The 21,842-nt window shown below is 41.1% G+C and overlaps 1 protein-coding gene across 12 annotated transcripts in view; it reads right to left on the bottom strand.

Annotated features, from left to right (window-relative positions):
• Positions 1-21,842, bottom strand: part of ENOX1 (ecto-NOX disulfide-thiol exchanger 1) — a 612,333-nt gene that overhangs the window by 227,052 nt on the left and 363,439 nt on the right. The window contains exon 1 of one of the 12 annotated variants that reach the window (XM_059902653.1): positions 17,289-17,367. The exons of the other annotated variants lie outside the window; for them this stretch is intronic. The gene's annotated coding sequence lies outside the window, so the exon portion shown is untranslated. Of the gene's footprint in view, positions 1-17,288; positions 17,368-21,842 lie in introns of those variants that run through there. 12 annotated transcript variants of the gene reach the window in all.

Genomic DNA, 21,842 nt, shown 5'->3' with positions numbered 1-21,842 from the left:
ATGTTGTTATTTTCGAAGACGGTCGTCTGTGAAATGTATTCAGAGAGGGAGAAAAAGTCGGGAAGAGGGAGAAAAGAAAGCAAGGAGCTACTCCCCGTGAGATTGGTAAAGAGTGTGCCCAAATTACAATCGTCAGGAAAGGCAAAGGGAAAGAACGGCGTGCTGCCCACCCGTCAAGGAAGACGAAGAGGGTGCTGGGGCGGCAGAGGAAAAGCATTTGTTTTCTTAGTTCTATGACGAGATAAATTTAACTGGCCGCAATTTGGTCTGAATTTTCCCGAGAATTGCACAGCTTATATAGAAATGTATTTTTATAAGACTTTTCAAAGCACCTTTCTGAAAAAGACAAAAGACAAAACATTACTTAAAGTTACAAAGGGTCCCTCTATGTTGTACCATTTATAAAATGCTATGCCTTGTCTCCATCCTTAAAAATGCAAAGACATAGCATTCCTACGTACATATTTTAAGAGCACTTTCACCAGTTCAAGACTGGAAGACAAAACGTATCACTTGGATGGCTGATCTGAGAAGACTGAATTTTAAGAGCACTTTCACCAGTTCAAGACTGGAAGACAAAACGTATCACTTGGATGGCTGATCTGAGAAGTCTGAATTTTAAGTAGATTGGTAGAACAACTGAATTCGAAGTATTTATCTTTATTTAGGCACAAATTTAGAAATTTTTTTCAACTGTCTTTCTGTTAATATATATTTTAGAATTAGTGTTATAGTCTGTCAGTGTATCTAGTGCGAAGTTTGGCCCTTTTATGGTATGCTCTTTTATTTCTTTGATTCTTAGGTGCAAGAATCAGTGATCCTTTTGAACACTGTATTCTCAAAAAAACCCAAAAACCAAAAAACAAAAAAAAAAAACCCTTACTGCCAGGTGAGTGTAAGTTTAATTCAAATGGAAGCTCAGGTTTCAATATCTCAGGGATCTGTGGATATTGAGCAAATCGTTTCTATGGTCTCCACAAATCCCTAGCCCTCAGACGTAGGGGAATGAGAGATGGTGGGGAATTATTTCCAATAGTCTATCAGGAAGATAAAACACCTTCATCAAGAAGTAGTGAGTGATTTCAACTTTGGGAGCAAAGTGTACTCAGGACAAATGTTTCAAACCTCACAATTAGACTCTACCACCCAAATAAACTCAGAACGTGTTTATATATTATATGCATCATTTATCCTAGGCAGTGGATGCCATCAGACAAAGAGATTCTCACCATATAAAATACACCCAATAACATCAATACATAGCTAACCAAAATGCCTGCCCTTTAACTAGCCACACGCCAGCAACATTTCTGTGGTGAAACCTCAAAGCATTTTCCTCTCTCCACCTCCAGCCATTTCAGAACACCAAAGCAAAGTCAGGCTACAACGTGTTCATTCTTTTGCTCAAATGGCCCAGGAGGAGGAGAGGCCCTTCAGATCACTGCAAGGTCACTATTTGTCTTACTTATCTCCCCAGGGAAGTTTAGTTGGCTGGTTTTTTTTCTAGCTCAAGTTCTCCCCAAAGGGGCATTAATCACAACTTTTTTTTTCAGTCCATTGAGTCTGCAGTTCTGGAACACTGTATCAGAGAATATCCCTTTACTTTGTAGGCTTTATGACTTGTGCCTGACTGGCCATGTTTCACTTTGCCTTTTTCGCTACAGTATTTTAGGGGTGGTGGTAGCTCTCCTTGGCTTCATAACTGTTCCAGTGTTAGTTTTCACTTTAGTGACTGTGGTCTTACTAAGGGGCATAGAGTGTCCTCGGGGCCCTTAGGTTCTACCCACGCTTTCCATCTCCATCTTAACAGACTGATACTGTTTCACTGAGAATAGTAACAACACCGCTACTGTTTCATCACAAAAGTATTGCTTCTTGGCAAGCTGTGGATTGTAAACCTGAATTTATCCCCTAATGAGACGGTGACATTCTATGTATGACATCTCTTCAATCTCCCTATCCAATGGTTTGAATGACATACAACTTCATGTGGCTGCCATGTACCTAGAATGGTGACTCTAAAGGAAGTTCTATCATGTCTTAGGCATTTCCAATAGACTCAGGGATGCCTTGCAATTCTTTTTTTAATAAATTTATTTATTTATTTATTTTTGGCTGTGTTGGGTCTTTGTTGCTGCGCGTGGGCTTCTCCCTAGCTGTGGCGAGCGGGGGCTACTCTTTGTTGCGGTGTGCGGGCTTCTCACTGCAGTGGCTTCTCTTGTTGTGCAGCACGGGCTCTAGGTGTGTGGGCTTCAGTAGCTGTGGCACGCAGGCTCAGTAGTTGTGGCTCGCAGGCTCTAGAGCGCAGGCTCAGTAGTTGTGGCGCACGGGCTTAGTTGCTCCGCGGCATGTGGGATCTTCCCAGACCAGGGCTCGAACCTGTGTCCCCTGCATTGGCAGGCAGACTCTCAACCACTGCGCCACCAGGGAAGCCCAAGGATGCCTTTCAATTCTTTAAAAATTTTAAAGTGATTTGGTTTGGGAGAAAGGTGATATTTTAAATTAATTACTACCTGGTAATTTATGAATAGTTACAAGTGTGATTTTTATACTCTACTAACATCTATTGTTCCTATTGAGTACCTGCCTCTTTAAATGATTCAAGGCCATAATGCCTAATTCATCATTCCAATGAATGTCTCTGCCTTAGTTTTCTTATTTCTAAACTATAGAAAAGATGAATATTCTTAATGTTTATTTACACACAGAGATGTGGGGAGTTAAAAATTATAGCTAATAAAGCACTTGGAATATAGTAGGTGCTAATTATTATTATTTTATTTGAAAGTGTAGTGTTTCCATTAAGGTACCCTGGGATCTTTGTGTTCTACTGGATAATTATGTAATTAATTTTAAAACAGTAACACTTGATATTTCTAAAAGTAAGTGTTGCCCTAGTTTTCTGTGTCACATCTAAATTGTACCAGAATATCTCTTCCTTTTCACCGTTCCTTTATAAAATAATATAATGTAATTTAAAAGATGTATAAATTTTTCTCTCTAGGTTTTTTTTCTACCTGTGCAACTGCAAACAATTTCAAGAGATTCACGATGAATTGTGAAATTGGCAGTTTCTATTTACAGCTTTTAGTGAAGACCATCCCCAAACAATCAGATGTACAAAATGCCAAGGATAACAGTACAGTTTTGTCCAGGTTTCAACTGAAATCTAACCTGTTCTTTGTTAAGGTACATTCAAGTACAAAACCTCAGACCTAATTTCATAACTGTTCAACACGACATATTTATGCTCAGAATTTCATTGAGCTGTATCAATGGGGCAAATAGTTTTTGAAACTCACCAAGCCTAAGAAAATACTATTTGGCCTAAAAAAATGACACAGGCTTCTCCTGCTCTAAGAAACACAACTCATTCTACCTGTCCAAGGTCCCAAGGTCCCAAGGAACACAAGGACGGACACACACACCCCGTGAGTAATAAAATCCATCTGTAACTGTCCACAAAACACAGATTCCTATTAAAAGGGGGTGGAGATGAGTTAAGTCTTGAAAATTTTTCTTTTGTTAATTTAAAAGGATGATTTTGTTTGACTTAAGTCCTTAGGTTTATACCTACTTCAACAGAAGAATAATTATAGTGAGAAAATCTGATTTATTAATGTCTTGTTGAGAGTTCATTCCAAAGGAAACTTATTTCATATGACATCTGAAACTTTCTTATTTTATAGGAAGTATTCACTAGCATTATCATGGTTTATATTCTAGTAAAAAGAAAAATGCATTCCCATCCAAAGTTCTACTTTCTGCTTCTATTACTAAGAAAATATCTCACTTTGATCACCATGTAATCAGTAGGATGTTCTCTTGAGGTTATGGAAATGCTCATAGTTTAAAACAATACAGAGTATTGTTAAATAGACATTACTTACGTTTTAACCCCATGATTTTTAAGCAACCGTTTAGGAATAAGGGAGACATTTCTGCTTCCTATAATGGTAAGTGAAGTAATTCAGACTAATTCTCCCACTGAGGACAACCAGAAGAGCCTAATGTCTTTCGTCAGTTTTATAAAATTCTCACTATTATCTCTTCAAACACAAAAGGATCACAAAGACATGCTTAAATTATGGTAGAGGATTACTAAACAGGCTTCTAAGGAGAATGGGTCCTCTTACACTGATCTAGGAGATGGGTGGAATCTGCAAGTTTCGAGGCAGAGCAGAATTGCTCTGCAAAATGTGGCAAAAAGGGGTTTCCATGGTGGCGCAGTGGTTAAGTATCCGCCTGCCAATGCAGGGGACACGGGTTCAAGCCCTGGTCCGGGAAGATCCCACATGCCGCGGAGCAGCTAAGCCCGTGCGCCACAACTACTGAGCCTGCGCTCTAGAGCCCACGCGCCACAACTATTGAGCCCATGTGCCACAACTACTGAAGCCCGCGTGACTAGAGCCCGTGCTCCACAACAAGAGAAGCCACCACTGCAGTGAGAAGCCTGCACACTGCAACGAAAAGTAACCCCCGCTTGCCGCAACTAGAGAAAGCCCGCGTGCAGCAACGAAGACCCAACGCAGCCAAAAATAAATAAATAAATAAATTTATTAAAAAAAAAAAAAAACCGGTGGTAAAAAAAAAAAAGAAAAAAAAAAGGACACCAAGGCTAAGCGCTTTGAGGAGAAAGAAAGAAAGGATCTCTGGTAGCCACTCATGAGAAAAGGGGACTTCAGTGAAGAGAAATGACTAAAGCAGACCTTGAAGTGGTTCACTGGGAAATATACAATGTAAACCTTTCCCCTGCACCCTCTACGGAAATGTCAGCAAAGTCTATGTGGCTGCTTACTTCTTAGATGGAGTAGTTTTTGGAATGTTGGTACCCTTTAGAGGAGAGAGCCTGAAGAGGATTATAAGGAGGCAGCTGATAGCAGAGACTACCTAAGTACCTAAGGTACTACATGATAACGCATGATGAAGTTTTCACGTCTGCTAAATATACAGGATGTTGGTTATTAATGATTGATGTCTCCTGATTAGTGTGAAATAAGAGGATTAAGGTTTTGAAGAAAAGATTTAAATTATATTAAAGTTTATGAGGAATTAGATTTTGTGGGGGAATTTCTGATGAAGAGAATTGTAAGGTAGGAATATTATATCAAATAAAGCTAGAAAGATCCTACTCGGAAATGGACAGAAAAGTCAGCTCTTGGAAGCAGTATGGGCAGAGGATGGAACTGGGCTAAGATCGATTCAGGCAGTGCTGGACCCTGTAGTACTTTCTGTCAAAGCCATGAAATCAAAAGGTCTTCTTTAATACCTGACCTATGACCTTCTTTAATATCTTACTCACATGTTTATAAAACCACTGAACTCTTTTTCAAAGGGGTCATGATGTGACACACCTCACAGCACAGTGCACCTGAGGAGAAAAATGCCATTCCTGTTCTAAGTAGTTTTTAGTTTGCCCTTTAAGGCAAGAAGACAAAGGAGGTATGTATTCCCTCCTCTGTGTTCCCACAGTGCTCTGAACCTTTCTCTATACCAGCACTTGTAACTTCATATCCCAATTAGTTGTTTATGTCTATGTCCCTAATAAACAACATGCTTAGAATGATCATGGAAACTGGCCATTTTTGCATCCCTGCAGGGAGCAGGCATAGTACCTAGAATATGCCAGATGCTCAGTATACATATAAAATTATAATGTATATATAAATTTAAAATGTATTCAAATCATCATATAAATTACATATATAAAATTTTATATACACACACACGCACGCACACACACACACGCATGCACACACACACACGTATGTTTTTCAAATAAATTCAGGCATAGAAGGAAGGAAAGAAAGTAAAAAGGAAAATAAGAAAGGGAAAGAAGGAAGTAATAAGGGAACAAAAAAACAAAATTCAGTTCCAGGGTCCAGTCTCAAAGATTGGAGGTTTGAAAGCTAAAGAACACAAAAGGGAAAATTGCTGTTGGAAACTAGAACACAGACAAAATTTCAAGTATCAAAGACAATTTTTTAAAAATGTTAGATTTTTACAGATAAGCTCTTGGTGTGCTTAACAAGTCATTCTCCAAGATCTAAGATTCCACACCTCCCTGGTAACCAATGTAGGGTCATAAGCAGGTTACAGCGATGTTCTCCTTTTGTGAGACTTCTTCCCAGCTGCTCTTTGGAGGAGGTGAAATCTATAAATAACGGCATCGCCTGATCCATTAAGTGCTGCATTAGTGTAACAAAGGCATATACCTATAGTGCTAAAGAAGTGAAATCAGGCGAAGAAAGGAAAAGTTTCAATTTGGCATGCACCACAGAGGATAAAAAGCAGGTCTGGCCATTTCTCAAACACAAAATGCCATTAAGGGTCTGTGATTACATCCTCCATTTTTCTACTTTGTCTAGTAGCCAATTTTAAACTACAGATTATCATCCTTCCAGCTTAGGGAGGAAATGGTTACTAAATGGATGATAGTTTTACCCATGACATATCTGTCTCCGAAGAACTCAGTGTTGAAAGAGAAAAAGAGAGAATGAATATGAGAGAAACAGAAGGTCTCCCTCTGTAATGATGCAATCAAACAAAATAACCAACTTTACCAAAGAGATAACTCAACCAGCATGGCAGGATAGCAGATAAAGCCAATTATCTTTTGATACAAAGAAAAATACTGTTTGGCATTACATGTATAAGTGTAGACAAATGACAGAGGTAAAATTATTTTGTTTTCAGGAACTCTTTGCTTTTAAAAAAAATAACACTTTATATTTCTAAATTGAAGAAAATAATAAAAGAGAAAGCTTGAGACCATAGGAGTAAAGTACTTCTCTTTCCATTAAAAACTGAAAAGAAAATAGGACTAGAAGCTACTATGATAAAAACATGTAACTTCAAAGTCTTTGTAGAGACACCTTCCATACTTAGTATATTTCAGATTTTCTGAGAAGGGCAATATTATACTAGAAGACTGTTTATGAAACATGACATGGGTCAACTAATTCCCCTCATTAATGGATACCTATCAATCAGGACAAACACACCCAAGCTCATAGAACATCAAGATTCCAACCTGAGAGTTCATCACTTCTAACTTCTCCCAGATACAAAAGTCCCCAAAATGTTTCTGACAGGCAACTGTTTCAAAATAGCCTTAACAGTTCAAAAAGTCTCCCTGCAGCAAAGCCCTTATCTAGAAAACAAGATAGCTGAGCTCTGTCTTTCAATCCTACTTCTACAGTCATGTGTAGGCCTTGGGACTCTTCGAGCCCCTGAATAGGGACACTGAGGCATAACTGCCAAATAAGTAAGTCACAGACAAGTTTATTAAAATAAATAAGGACGTATCAGAGAATTCTTGCTTCCACTCAAATGACGAGTTTTTTCCTGCTGGCACCCTCTCTGTTCTCTTCCCTTCCCATTCAAAAAGTTCTACAGAATAGACAAGGTAAACAGAAAGCTGGAACTACAAAAAAACTTCACTTGAAATGGTAAAACTACAGGCTGGGGCTTCCCTGGTGGCGCAGTGGTTGAGAATCTGCCTGCTAGTGCAGGGGACACAGGTTCGAGCCCTGGTCTGGGAAGATCCCACATGCCGCGGAGCAACTAGGCCCGTGAGCCACAACTACTGAGCCTACGCATCTGGAGCCTGTGCTCCGCAACAAGAGTGGCCGCGATAATGAAGAGGCCCGCGCACCGCGATGAAGAGTGGCCCCCGCCTGCCGCAACTAGAGAAAGCGCTCGCACAGAAACGAAGACCCAACACAGCCATAAATAAATAAATAAATAAATAAATAAATAAATAAATAAATAAATAAATAAATAAATAAAAGATTACTATTAAACAAAAAACAAAAAACTACAGGTTGCCGATAGAGAGCAGCAGAGAGACCAGAGGAAGAGTCCTTTTGAGAAAGGGGGTAATGCCTCTGACATAGACTTCAGGTGGATTTCTGGCTTCAAAGACACAGCCATCAGGAGAGGTAACCTCTATAAACCATGGATGGCACCACAAATCAAAGAAGATTTTAAAATTAATGCATAGTGTATTAAGGCATATCATTCACATACTGGTCTTTTCAGCCACACTTAGGTACAGAAAGTGATTTCTGTGAACATTATCATCTTCTTATGTAAGGGAAAGCAGAGTATATTTAACTCCATAATTTGTGCTGTTTTGTATTCGTTTTTTTTTTTTTTTTTCATTACACACTCATTTTACACCTTGACCCAACCACGGAAAACATATTAAGCTACAAAGTGGAACATTTTAATTGTAGTGGGTGAAAAACTTACCCTTAAATGGCTGCAAACTCTAGTAAATGAGTTATCTGTTTTCCAAAAAGCCCTGATTAGAGCTCTTAAATCTATGGAAATCTACCTGCAATAAACCCTGGATCAGACCATGACCGGCCTGAGCTGGTTGCTCATCCTGTTTAATGTTTCTCCTCGGAGGGGCACCAAGAACATATTAGTTACTCTTTAAACTAATGTGCTCTTAATGATGCCATTGCAACACGATGAATAAAGCATTAGCCCCGCAGCAGTGATCGCCCCCGGAGCAGGACACCTCACCTCTAGTGTGTTACCGGGGGCTGGAGACCTTGTTTTCTCTTCTCTAAATGAGCAGGCACAGCCCTTGCTGATGCTCTGTAACCAGTGGGCAGGATAGTGGGGGCCTTGGGTTCCCTGGGATGGTTGGTCCTTTTTCCTCTTCAGGGAGTCAGAGATGGTGACATGGCGTTGGGCTAGTTGGGGGAGGGCTACTAGGGCACGAGTCATGCATGTGCAGCGAGATATCCAATTGGAAAAGTCTAGGCTGGCAGGGAGCATCCTAAGGAAATGCGTCAAACTTTAGTTGTTATTGGCTGTGTTTGGCAAGAGTCAAAAAGAGGGGATGGGATAAATGCTGATGGGAAGGTTCCAGCACTGAAGACAAGGTTGAAGGTCACTGTAAAACACTGCTGCTATAACCATAACTCCTTCCCTTCCTTCCCTCCTCCCTCCCCTCCCCTTTCTTTCACCCCACCTCTCTCTCTTTCTCTCTCTCTCCTCCCATACAAAGGTCTACGTAGATGTGCTGGTCCACCCCACCTTCTCCCACGAACACTCATACTCCTGACACTCAGTGCTATCTGCCCCTTAAGCATGTCTTAATAGAAACCATTCCTCTGTACAAGGGGATGGCATTTGGAGGACTAAGCTCCTCAAATGGAATCTCTTTCTCTACTCCTATCTTCCACATTAAGAACCCATCCGGCCCTGGGAAAGTCGCCTATTTTTCTAACTACGGCTGTAGTTACCAACAAGGCACTAAAGGCACTGAGGTCTACAATAATGTTGGAGTACTGAAAATTGTTTGTGTCAACCTGCAGTGAAATGCGCATGATCAAAAGCAAATAGTTATTTAATGAAATACCTATGCATTTTGTATTATGACAACTTCTCTAATTAACAAAGTTAATATCCATATAGACATCGTTTGAGTTAGAAATCATTTGTAAGTGGGGCTGTGTCGCACTGGAAAAAGTCTCTGAGCCCGCACGGTTATGGAGAAGTCAGAGCTGGCTGTAAATGAAATGAGCAACTTGTAGGAAAATAATTTCAAAAGCAGAATTATAAAAACCCTTCCCGGGACTTCCCTGGCGGTCCAGCGGTTAAGAATCCACGCTTCCACTGCAGGGGGTGCAGGTTCGATCCCTGGTCGGGGAACTAAGATCCCACATGCTGCGTAGCACCACCCAGAAAAAAAAAAATCCTGTCCAAAAGTTCTATAGACAAAATTTTATTGAATGTCACATGTGAGTGCATTTCGTATGTTTGATACGATGTGGGGTGAGGCCTCCAGAAGAAAGCTGCTGGCGCCTGGAGCCTAAGAAGTTTTAAGTGGCTGTTTTGAGGCACCATCTGGCCCCTTCCTGCCTATTGCGTGTGAGAAAAACAAAGATCCATCTCCCCTCAAACTCGCCAAACTCAAGTTCAAGATCCAATGCCATCCCCAGTTATTTATTCACAGATTACTTACATATTACCGGTGGTGATGGCGGGGGGCAAGCAAAAACTGACCCTAAAGAAGACAGATATGAGAGAAAAACATCTGGCTCCCGGTGCTGAAAGTAATTTCATGTGAGCTGAGAGTAATCATATTTATTTATGGTTTTATTATTTATAAAAAAAAGAAATTATGCTGAATGTGCTTTGTGGGAATTACAGTAATATTGCCATTGCTACCGTGGTTTATTATTTTTCACAGCTAGATGGCTTAAACCCAACCTAAACAAATATTTTAAAAGAATTCCCACTAGCATTATCACGTTTTCCCCTTTCTAGTCTTAATGAAAAAGATCATCTGCTCTTCAAGAACTCTGACGTTCTTGTTCTTGTGCATTTCTAAATTTTATGGTTTATTATGAGACAATGTTTACCGTAAAATGATGACTAAGAAAATAAGCAGCAACTGCAGTGCAGGGTATGAGGTGATGGCACTTGAGAACTACGTGGCTGCCAGCTCCAAATATTCCAAATGGACCAGGCCCTGGCCCATTAATGCAATCACGATAATGATTTTATTACTTGCACGATGAAGCAGACATGTGTTCACGCGCTTATCCAGCATATCAATCTGATACCATCTCTACAACACAAAGAGTTTTATTAATTATTAATAAGCTAAAAATAGGGTAGATAGAACCGTGAGATACATAATCATCATGAAAACTAAGTGTAGCATTATTTCCAGACTTCCCACAGCAAAATCTCCTAATACTAAACCCTTACTTTAATAGGAGACACCATCTTCATTCAAACACGCTCCCCAAACACTTGCTACCCTTCCTATCTACCAGCTAATTCAACTGCCCTTTTTTTGAGTAGTGAGATTTGCATGGAAATGCAGTGACGCAGTTCCTTTCAATCTGAGAATAAACATCAATATACATCAGGTAGATGGAAACTAATATTCTTTTAAGGACATTTTTATTTTAAAGGCACTTTTACTAATACTAATGCTTGGAATGAGTTAAAAAAAAAAAAAAAAGCTGAAGTCTATAAAGTGAAAGGAGAGTCATTCCCTCAGCCCTCCCCCAGAGGCACCCAGTGGGAAAACAGCTTACTATATAACAGCCCCACATCTCTGATTTCATGAAAACTCACAACAACCTACGTGACAGATGTTATTAGCACTTTTTTGCGAAAGAAGAAAAGCTAAGTTTCAGAAAATTAAGACCGGCCCATTTACCCCGGGTAACAAAGTTAATGACTGGCAGAGACCAGGGTTTAGTTTGTCTTAGCCTGGACCTCTATTGTTATAGATTTGGGGAACTTTTCTCCAACAAAGAGCCAGACTAGGAGGTCCCTCTTGGTTTGACTGGAGGAGTCTGGGGTAAAGGGTTAGTTCGTCCCCCGGGGATGCATTCACTCAGTAGATCTTTATTACATGCTTACTGTATGTGGGTCACTGTGCTTGAAATTAGGAATATAGTGGTGAGCAAGACACAGACCCCTGTCTCCAAAAAGTCTGCAAAGTAAGAAGCGCTAGCAGATGAACAAATACAACAAAACAGAAACAGAGTCACCGATGTAGAGAACAAACTAGTGGTTAGCAGTGGGGAGAGGGAAGGGGATTAAGAGTACAAACTACTAGGTATAAAATAAATAAGATACAGTACAGGGAATAGAGTCAATATTTTATAATTACTTTATATGGAGTATAACATACAAAAATATTGACTCACTATGTTGTACACCTGAAACTACCATAATACGTCCACTATAGCTCAACTGAAAAAAAAAATTAGCAAACCTGAGCTTGCTGCAGTGTGGCAAACTAGATACCCTTCAGAGCCTGCCTATTATAAGAAAACAACAAGTGGATTCTGGATATAACTACTTATTAATGTATTGTTAGTCTTGAAGGAAGGAAGGAAAAATCACTAAGATTCTTTGCTTCCCCCGCCCACCATTCTCCTCCTTCCCCCACTGCCCAACAAAGAGAAAGACAAGGAGGCTGAAACCAGGAGTTGCTGGCGCAGTAGGCAAACATGAAGCCAGAGTTACTTGGGGGGAAAAATGCCAGCATTGGCACTGTGCCAGGAGACAGCCTGTCATGGTGAAGTAGAGCCAGGGTCTGAGTCTCCCTCTGTCATCAGGACCTGGAAGCCTTGTTGTGTCTTTGCACGGCCCTCACCCCACCCCCATTCAGCCATCCTGACCCTACTACTTCAGTTATAAAAGTAGACAGGGGAAAGAATCTGAGCAAATCAGCAGAAACGTCTGCTGGAAAACATCTGAAGACCCAGGCTTTATGGAGAAGCACATTTTTCTTAGAATATTCATTGTGCATCTAGAGAAACAGAGGTGGGGAACATATGCATAAGATGTCTACGTAGGGTTGATCGACAGTCTGAGGGTTTTAATGGGTTAGGTTCTATCAGACAACCTCCCAGATGCCTCAGCCCCACATTGGGCTTAATTGTGTCCAAATACATGTAATGAGGGTCAATCTGTGGTCTGAGCTGAGAGCTTGGTGTAAGTATCGTTGCCATCGAGGCTTGCCTAGAACTGCTATCCCTGTGTAGACAACTTCTATTGGAATCTCCAGTTTACCAACACTCCCACCACATTTCTGCCACCTAACGAACTACGATAGTGAGAGATAAAGAGGGCGAGATGGAAAGGCTGGTCAGGGCCGTATGAGTGGGATGGCTGGGAGGTAGGGTCAGGTTACTACTCCTCTTTTCCTTTTCCTCACCCGTTTCGTGCTAGCACCCCTTCCCATCCTACCTCTCTTACTTCACAAGCTATCTCATTCCGCTGGCGGCTGGCTACCAGGCTGGCCCGGAGTTCAAGCCTGCTTTCTGCCTTCCACCATGAAGGAGAGCTACAGGAAGTAGGAAATGGGGGTACCTCAGGGCCGGGTAAAGCTGGGAGCTGAGTGAACCAGAAATCCCAACTTCTAATTCCTCTCCCAGGGGGTTGGCGACTGCAGGGGCTGGAAGCACAAGGGTCTGTGTTACTGTGTGATGTACACTTGAGTCCAGCTCCCACTGCGTGCGTATCAGGATCAGTACCATTGTGGCAGTTACTTTTTCGTTCCCAGTGAAGACAGCCTTAAACCCTGAGAGCTGGTCTGGGGATCCCATTTGTGCCTCTCCTGTAAAAACATGCACAGCGGTTTGGCAGCACAATTTGTACATCACAAGAGAGCTCTCATCACAAGTTCGCCCCGGGCCGGTTCCCTGAGCTTCTCCACTGTATGCCTTCACTCCTCATCTCACGAGTTATGTGAGGGGCTAACGCATAATGCCTCTTGGAGGAACTGAAAGAAACGAAGCATTACTGGCAACACGGTGAGACATTTTGATAGTTAAAATCCAGATCCCTTTAGATAGGTTCTCATAGAGGAATTCTTTGGATTACGTAACAGCAGCAAAACCTCCACCAACGACAATTTTGTGAGCGCATCTTCACACCAACTACTCCCCCCTGAAAAGTCCACATTCTGGTCTCTCTGGGTTTTTTTCCATCAGTATTTTGGCTTGATTCATTGTTGGTTCACACGACACCTAGAATAATAAGCTAGGTGGTCGGAGGCTGTGAGTGGCAGGGTCTGGCAGTAGCACCCCTGTTTTGGTCTGTAAACTCCTGTGGTCCAGGAGATCAAACGTGGGAAAGGCATGTAGCATTATCACCTTGATGACTTAATCCATTAAACGAAATTCAGAACAATGGCCAACAGCGGCAGGGATCTTTTGGCTATGATATCTGCCGTTGGATCACACACTCGGGAACCAGGGAGATGAGGAGGCCATTTTACGCAGGGCAGCAAATTAAAGAGAAGATGTGAGTTAATACTGAGATGTGATGCAGGATAAAATACAGGTTATAGTCGGATCCTTCCAATCAGAGTTGTATTGAGCTCAAATTGTTCCTGAATTTGCAAGCTTCTTGCTGAGTCAAACTGCAAAAATAAGTTCATATGAGGAGAAAAGGTGATTTCTGAAATATATTAAGTGTAATACGATGGTTGTAAATTTATATATGAAATCCAGAAAAGTGTTTTTCCTCCATGCCATGTGATCACAGTTTTGTTATATACAGTTACACAGTCTTATTTTATTTTATACTCTCCACTAGTTTCCTCTTTTTTTGTTTCTTTTTTTTTTAAATTTAATTTATTTTTTAATAGTTTTTTTAATATATTTTCTTATTACTTTTCATTCTTTCTTTTTGGCCATGCCCATGCAGCTTGTAGGATCTTACTTCCCCAACCAGGGATTGAACCCAGACCCACTCAGTGAAAGCGTCGAGTCCTAACCACTGGACCACCAGGGAATTCCCTGCCACTAGTTTTCTTGTATGTGCATATTCTTGACCCAAATCAATGAAAGCACATGAAGTGTAAGCAATAGGGGCCCCACATGGAGATTAACCAAGACACTGAACTGCAGAGTACTGCTTGTCTTGTCCACTGCAGCAAACAACATGCCCAGTATTAAGAAGTGGTACATGACCTAGGTCTCGCTAATGTGGGTGGAGGGGCGTTAGAACCAGAACAGAGAAGAAGCTAAGCCAACAGCCTACTCTTCAGTTTCCTCCATTTTCCAAAAAGCAAAACAACCAAACAACCGACCAGCTCTTAGTTAATACCACATTTAAAGATTACTGAGAGGCAGAACTTAAGAGCAGTAACATGATGTTGAGGTTAACAGAAGATGGTCTGCCCCTGTCCATTTACCTACATTATACTGCAACTAAATCAGGAAACCGCAGCATATTTGGTCAGAAGGTCTTTCTAGGTATATTCATAATTTCTACCCCCTCCCCCCCCTTTTTGTTCTTCAGAGAACACCTTCATAGAGAGGGGTGTTTTAAAATTCTGATCAGAATTGGCAGTGGGAAAAGAGCTGGGGAAATAATGGAGACTCCAGTACCTAATGGACACGTTTATAAACCCTATGAATTTTTAACAAAGGAACAATATCCACAATTAGATTTGAAATGAGCTTTTCTTTCTGGGCGTGCTTATGTTAACTAGATGGTGAGTGGATTTTACTTTATATTTCGTAAACGATACCAAGTGCAAAAGAAATCACGATTTAACAGAAAATGAAAGCAAACTGTTGATTGTTCCCAGATCTTTTTTCTTCTTCTAGATTTTCAGAAGTGTGGCGGTTTTCAAATTGTATTTCATTTTATTTAAATGCCACATATATGCCAAGGAACTCAGCAGTACAGAGAGTCATTTTCCAACACCCCTGATCTAAAGCTGTCTTTTTGCATTATATGGGTAAGTTTTTGTTTGTTTTCAACTTTAAAAAAAATTTCCAAATGTAAAACTTTGGGGAGAAAGACAGTAAGCTTTCCCATTTGCAAACAAAGCCATCTCAAATAAATATTGAAAAAATTGAATAGTGTAGAAGAAAATAGTGAGGCGGCGGCTATTTAATTTGCATTTTGAGACCAAAGCTTAACTCTTATCTTCATATGGCTTGAATTTCTAGCATCACAGAAGCAATACACAGCTTCCCTTTGCCCTTGGATGGCCTCCAAGGTCCTTCAGATTCTGCCTTCTGGTCACCTCTGCCGCCTCATTTCCTACAGCCCCCCTTCTCCCGGGGATCCCAGGACACGGGCCTTGTTACTGCTCCCTGAGTCTGCCAAGCAGAATCCTCTCAGTGACTCGGCACCTGTGGTTCCTCCAGATGCCTGGACATCTGCCCTTTTCTAGCCCCTTAGTCCCTTCTCTATTGAAATATCACCCTCTGCAGAGAGGCCGTCCCTGACCTACCAAAAATAGTAACTTCAGTTCCCTTCTGTCCTTCCACCAGCTGTATTTTTCTCCATAGGATTTCTCAGTATTTGAGGTTATGTTACATAACTATTTCTTTGATAAGCTGGTGTTCCATAAGGGCAGGCTGACTTTTAAAAGTTGTTTATGTTTTTCCTGCTAAATCGCCATCAACCAAAACAGCGTCTGGTACACAGTAGACATGCGTTCTCCCTTCCCCCCGCACAAATGCACTGAATAAGTAGAATGAGTGTGTATGTCTGTGTATGTGTGTGTGCACATATATATACATATATATACGTACTGCATTAGTTATTTTTTTTTTTATCGTTTCTATTTCCTGATGCTTTAACCTCTGGGCCCTTCCTGACACTGGAGGGACTGCCTCTCCCAGGGCTGGTCAATTCCTAAAGACAGCAAACAAGAGCAGCATAATCTTCAAATGCGAGCTAACCAATCCAGAGCTCACACCCTCAATAGACTCCACTATCCCCCTGCCCTAATCACCCCAGGGCTAGGCACCGGACAACTAAAGACAGCCCCTGTGCCTCAGAGCCCGAGGAAATGATTCAAACTAGCCAATCCTAAACGTGCTCACCCTGTTTCACCCGTTCCTTCTCTCAGAAACTATCATGAAGCCTCTTGCCCACTTTCTTCCCTTGCTCCTTCCGCACCCTGACCGACCCTGGTGCCTCCCCCTGTGCCCACCCACCTCCTGGGGTGGCACATACTCTCTCCTCTTAGGAACTGTGAGTGACACACTATCTTTTCAATGGCAGTCTTCTCCTGATCTCTTGGCTTCACCAGACCTGAAGAATACTAAAATCTACATTTTAAAATGCACACATACAAATTTGTTGAATGACTCATACAAGTGAAGTTCACTGTATCTTCAAGGAACATGATATATAATCATCACCAGGAGTTATGGTGTCCTTGGACTCACGATAAATAACTGTACCATTTTAAAGATCTGTGGGTAATTTGGCCCTCATCTTGGCTCTGAGATTAATTTATGGATTGATTGTTTTTGTGGTTATTACTGCTGGTGTCTATTTGACCTTCAAAGCTTGTTTTTGGATCTAGGGACCAGCAATGCAAGGGAGCAGCCCTGCCAGGTTCTTTCTGCCACAGACACAAATAATTAACACTGGATACCAAATGCCAATACACTGTCAAAACACATACAGATTTATTCTCTTTAAATATAAGGAAATAATTAGTCCTACCCCATACTTTCCTAAATTACACTGAGCTCTAAAAGTACTGAGGACACATTTCTACAGCTGAAGCACTCTGAGTTTTTCCAACACATGAGAACAAAGTTGTTTTCTTTCCATTCCAAGAGAATATAGTTCATGCTGTTCCAGGGCCCAATGCTCAGATGGCTCGATGTTCTCTGCTGGAACACACCTCGGGCAGGGCTAAGCCTGGGCCTGCAGGCATGGCAGCCGTGGAAACTGATCCTGGGAACCCGACCTTTGATTCACCCTCCCAGTAAGCGCTGGGGAGTCTGCTGGGTGTTACCCTCCTTACCCACCTGGTAAGGAGGAGAGCCCGAGGCTGGAGTCTTCAGCACAGCAGGGACGGGCCAGAGAGATAGAAAGACGTCCGCAGGGAGGGCCAGCGGAGCTTCTGGAATGAACTGGAGGGAACCTCAACCCCGTCAGTTGCTGTCTTTGGCAGGAGAGCCCTCTCTGGGATTTGACAGCCTGGGAAGCTTGACTCTCTAAGGGGGAGACAGCCACGGAGCCTCCCGCCCCATGCAGCTGTCTGCGTGCAAATTCACACCTCCTGTACTTGCATTACACAGCTCTTTCCAACTGTGGTCCCGCTGCAGACGACTGCATACTCCCTAACAGAAATGCTACCTGACCCTGCTTAAGGAATTAATCATCATAACAGAGCAATCTGCAGAAAACTTCAGAAGGGTCATAAAACTGTGCTCATGTGCTTTGAAAACATGTTTGCCAAATAAACGCGAGGATTAAGAATTTACATCAGAGCAGTCCGGAGCGCCCTCTCTGGTCCATCGGCTTTCCTTTCCCACTGGTGGCGCACTCAGCCCCCTACCCGTCCTCACGGACGGCTTCTCCCCCGTGATCCCTGCTCTTCCCTCTCTTGTCTATGCACCCTTCCTTCCAGCTTCACATCCTGGCCCCCCTCCTCTGAGAAACCTTACAAGATCAACTCTTAACAACTGCTTGCTCCCTCCAGCTCCAGAGTTCCTCCAGGGTGATATGTTCCTCTGGTGTTATATCCGGGGATTTAATGTGACTCATGAAACCATCATTTTAAATTTTGAAGAGTTATGTGTACTTTAAGCTACGTGAAATGGATGTTTTCGTGGATTTAAAAAATAGTCAAATAGCAGCAGCTTCACATAGTTCAACTTAACATGTATCAGGAAAAAAGTGTATTAGAAGAAAACCATGTGATTTTGCAGATATTATTACTTAGGAAGAAGCTTAAATAGATACTTTTTGGAGTCGTATATAAATAAAAAAGTAAATAAATGTTCTGATGATACAGACACGGCAAAAATTGTTAAGCTGGTATCCACCATCAAACTGAGGAACAAATGCATTTTGACAACCAGTGTTCCATATGCCCCTCTGGCCATTTAACATGCCCGATTTTTGTGTGTGTACATGGTTATTTTCTTTGTGTGTCTGTGTTTGTGTTTTCTCTCCAACTAGTTTCCCAGGCATGTAAAGGCAGAGAGCAATTTGAATGATCAACCTCTTAGCACAGTACCTTCTACGCAGCAGACGGACCTATGAGCAGGATTTGTCTGGTCACTTATGATGATGCTATCTCACCAGGAAACACCATTTGTTTTCCCTCTTATTATTCTAAAGCTAGAAACTGATGGGCCGTGCTGTTCTGGCCAGGAAGCCTGAGACCGGGAACAATTTATAACTCAGTACCCTTAGTAGCACTGCTTGTTAGAAACTGCCAAGAAGTGTTAAGAGGCAGTGTGGTCTGCTGGACAGAACGCAGTTGACCATCTGGACTCTCTGTTTAGCGGCACAATATGCATGGTCCCCTCCGCTTCCCAGTCCCAACAGACAGGGCCACAAGCAGGTGGGAGAGGACAGACTACGGGAAGCCACCTCCTCCTGTGACATTCTCCTGGCCCCTGACCTCTCTGTCCAGCTACTGAGCACTGAAACCAGCATCAGTTTCAGTTAAATACTGTCCTTTATAAAACGAAGCCCGCGTTTGCAGCAACATGGATGGACCTAGGGATTGTCATACTGAGCAAGTCAGGCAGAGAAAGACAAATATCATATGGTATCACTTATATGTGGGTACCAATGAACTTATTTACAAAACAGAAATAGAGTCATAGATGTAGAAAACAAACTTATGGTTACCAAGGGGAAAAGTGGGGGAGGGATTGGGAGATTGGGATTGACATATGCACACTACTATATATAAAACAGATAACTAATAAGGAGCTACTGTATAGCACAGGGAAGTCTACTGAGTACTCTGTCATGGCCTATACGGGAAAAGAATCTAAAAAAGAGTGGATGTATGTATATGAATAACTGATTCACTTTGCTGTAGACTTGAAACTAACACAACATTGTAAATCAACTCTACTCCAATAAAAATTTTTTAAAAAATGATGCCTGGGTGTTTTGAAATGTGTGGGGAGAATTATGACTCACATCCTTTAAAACATGAACTAATGCCACTCGTACGTTATTCATTTCATTTCTCTTTTAAACACATTATATATTTCATTTATCTTTTAAACACATATAAAATATTATGTGCAGTTGGTATTTTGACAGCTCTTATAACTTAGCTTTTATATTAAATCCAGTGTTTAAGGAAAAAAAAATTCTGCCTACTAACCAGTCTTTACAACCATGCACAGCACAGAATGATGTGTCTCTATAGTACCTAGGAGGTCAGTCACTAGATGTCACAATCAGAAAAAAAGTTATTGTAGAAATGCATGGTGAGGAGACAGAGAGATGGTATTTTCTTCTGGGGTGCCAGGGAAGTACCGCAGACAAGAAAAATATAGGCTGAGTCATGAAGGATAAAAAATACCTCAATAGGAAGAGAGAGAGAGAAAGTAAGCAGGCAGCTCAGGAAGGGAAAGGTAAACGCGGATGTGTGAAATCAGTGGGAGAGGCCACTGAAAGGACAAAGCTGCCTCTCTCTTCACTACTGTACACTGAAGTGAAGTCGTTCAGGTTACACTGGTCTCTGTATCCATATAATGACAGGGGTAGCTTTTATTCTCTAAGATGTTGCTTTGAGGAAAATGTCAAGGGATTTGAATGCATGCTTCCTAAGTAAAACATTTTCCTACATAAAGATGCTGGCTTATCAACTGGAAAGCTAAAGTGAGGTTTTTTTTTTTTTTATATAAAAGATAGACTGAAAAGATTAGGAAAGTCTTGACAATATAAACATGCATTTACTCCCCAACTCATGCAATACTAAAACTAGGGTTTTACTGCTCAAAGGCGTAAAAGAGATCATTTTAGTAGAAAGAAAATAATGCACAGTTTTTATAGCATAGAGAGTAATCTCAGAATTCATTAACCAAGAGACCGAAAAAATACACAAAATATTACAGATTTTAAGAGAGTTTTAAATAAAGTCATGGAGAGCAGATTACCAATGGTTTAATTAAACTAGGTTAAGAGTGGCAGGAATCTGTTCCCAAACTTCGAGGCCAGGGAAGAACTATATAACAGCCTTAATATTGACTAGCTGCAAAAAAAGTCAATAACAACATGAAGATCACTGGACTCTTAGAAGAAAGTTACTATACCAGCCTGGATTCCATAATAGAGAGGATAGAGAACACTAATTCTAATCAGATCCACACCACTGACTTAGGAAAAACATTTTAAAACACCAGCAAAAAGATAAGTATAATATGAACGCAGAGATGTCGGCTCTAATTTAAAAGAGATTCTGAAAAATAAGATTTTGATCACATAACTATAGAGTCATAATCCTAGTGAAAGAAAAGGGGATGCCATTATAGAATTCACCATGTCTTTACATGAACTCTGATGAATTCTGATTCTACAAGGATGAGAAATAAATGGAAGCAATGACACAAAGTAGAGACAATCATAAAGGTGTCAGCAGATTCCTTAGGAGAACACCGGAGAGGCCTAAATCCAGAAGGACTGGAATGAACATTTTGAAAAACAACCAAAGGTAGTACATAGAATATGTTTCAAAATATCTGAAGAGGAGGAACAAGGAAAAATTGAAATATTTGGGGGGAAGGTCATTAACAATAAACAACAAAGACCACAGAATTGTTCAATTCCCCTTTTGTGAATTTCCCCCTGCAAGCAAAATAATCCACACATGCAAGCAAAATAATTCATAAATTGGGAAGTTATAATAAACAATGCAAGCACGGAATGACAGCCTGAGGTGGTGGTAGGAGAGGTGAGAGGAAAGGCGTTAGGTGAGCCTCAGATATTCTCAATATGATCCTGCAATCCCACTCCTGGGCATATACCCAGAGAAAAACATGGCCCAAAATGATGCATGCACCCCAGTGTTTACTGCAGTGCTGTTTACAATAGCTAAGACATGGAAGCGACCTAAACGCCCATTGACAGACGAATGCATAAAGAAGATGTGATACACACACACACACACACACACACACACACACACACAATGGAATATTACTCAGCCATTAAAAAGAATGAAATAATGCCATTTGCAGCAACATGGATTGACCTAGAGATTGTCATACTGAGTGAAGTAAGTCAGACAGAGAAAGAGAAATATCGTATGATATCACTTATATGAGGAATCTAAAAAATATATATATATAATACAAGAGAACTTATTTACAAAACAGAAACAGACTCATAGACTTAGAGAATGAACTTATGGTTACCAGGGGGGAAGGGTCAGGGGGAGGGATAGTTAGGGAGTTTGGGATTGACATGTACACACTGCTATATTTAAAATGGATAACAGTCAAGGACCTACTATATAGCACTGGGAACTCTGCTCAGTATTCTGTAACAACTTAACTGGGAAAAGAATTTGAAAAAGAATAGATACAGGTATATGTATAACTGAA

Source organism: Balaenoptera ricei, chromosome 18 (genome assembly GCF_028023285.1).
Source record: "Balaenoptera ricei isolate mBalRic1 chromosome 18, mBalRic1.hap2, whole genome shotgun sequence".
In the NCBI taxonomy this organism is placed as follows: Eukaryota; Metazoa; Chordata; class Mammalia; order Artiodactyla; family Balaenopteridae; genus Balaenoptera; species Balaenoptera ricei.
This window is presented reverse-complemented; position numbering and strand designations above follow the sequence as displayed.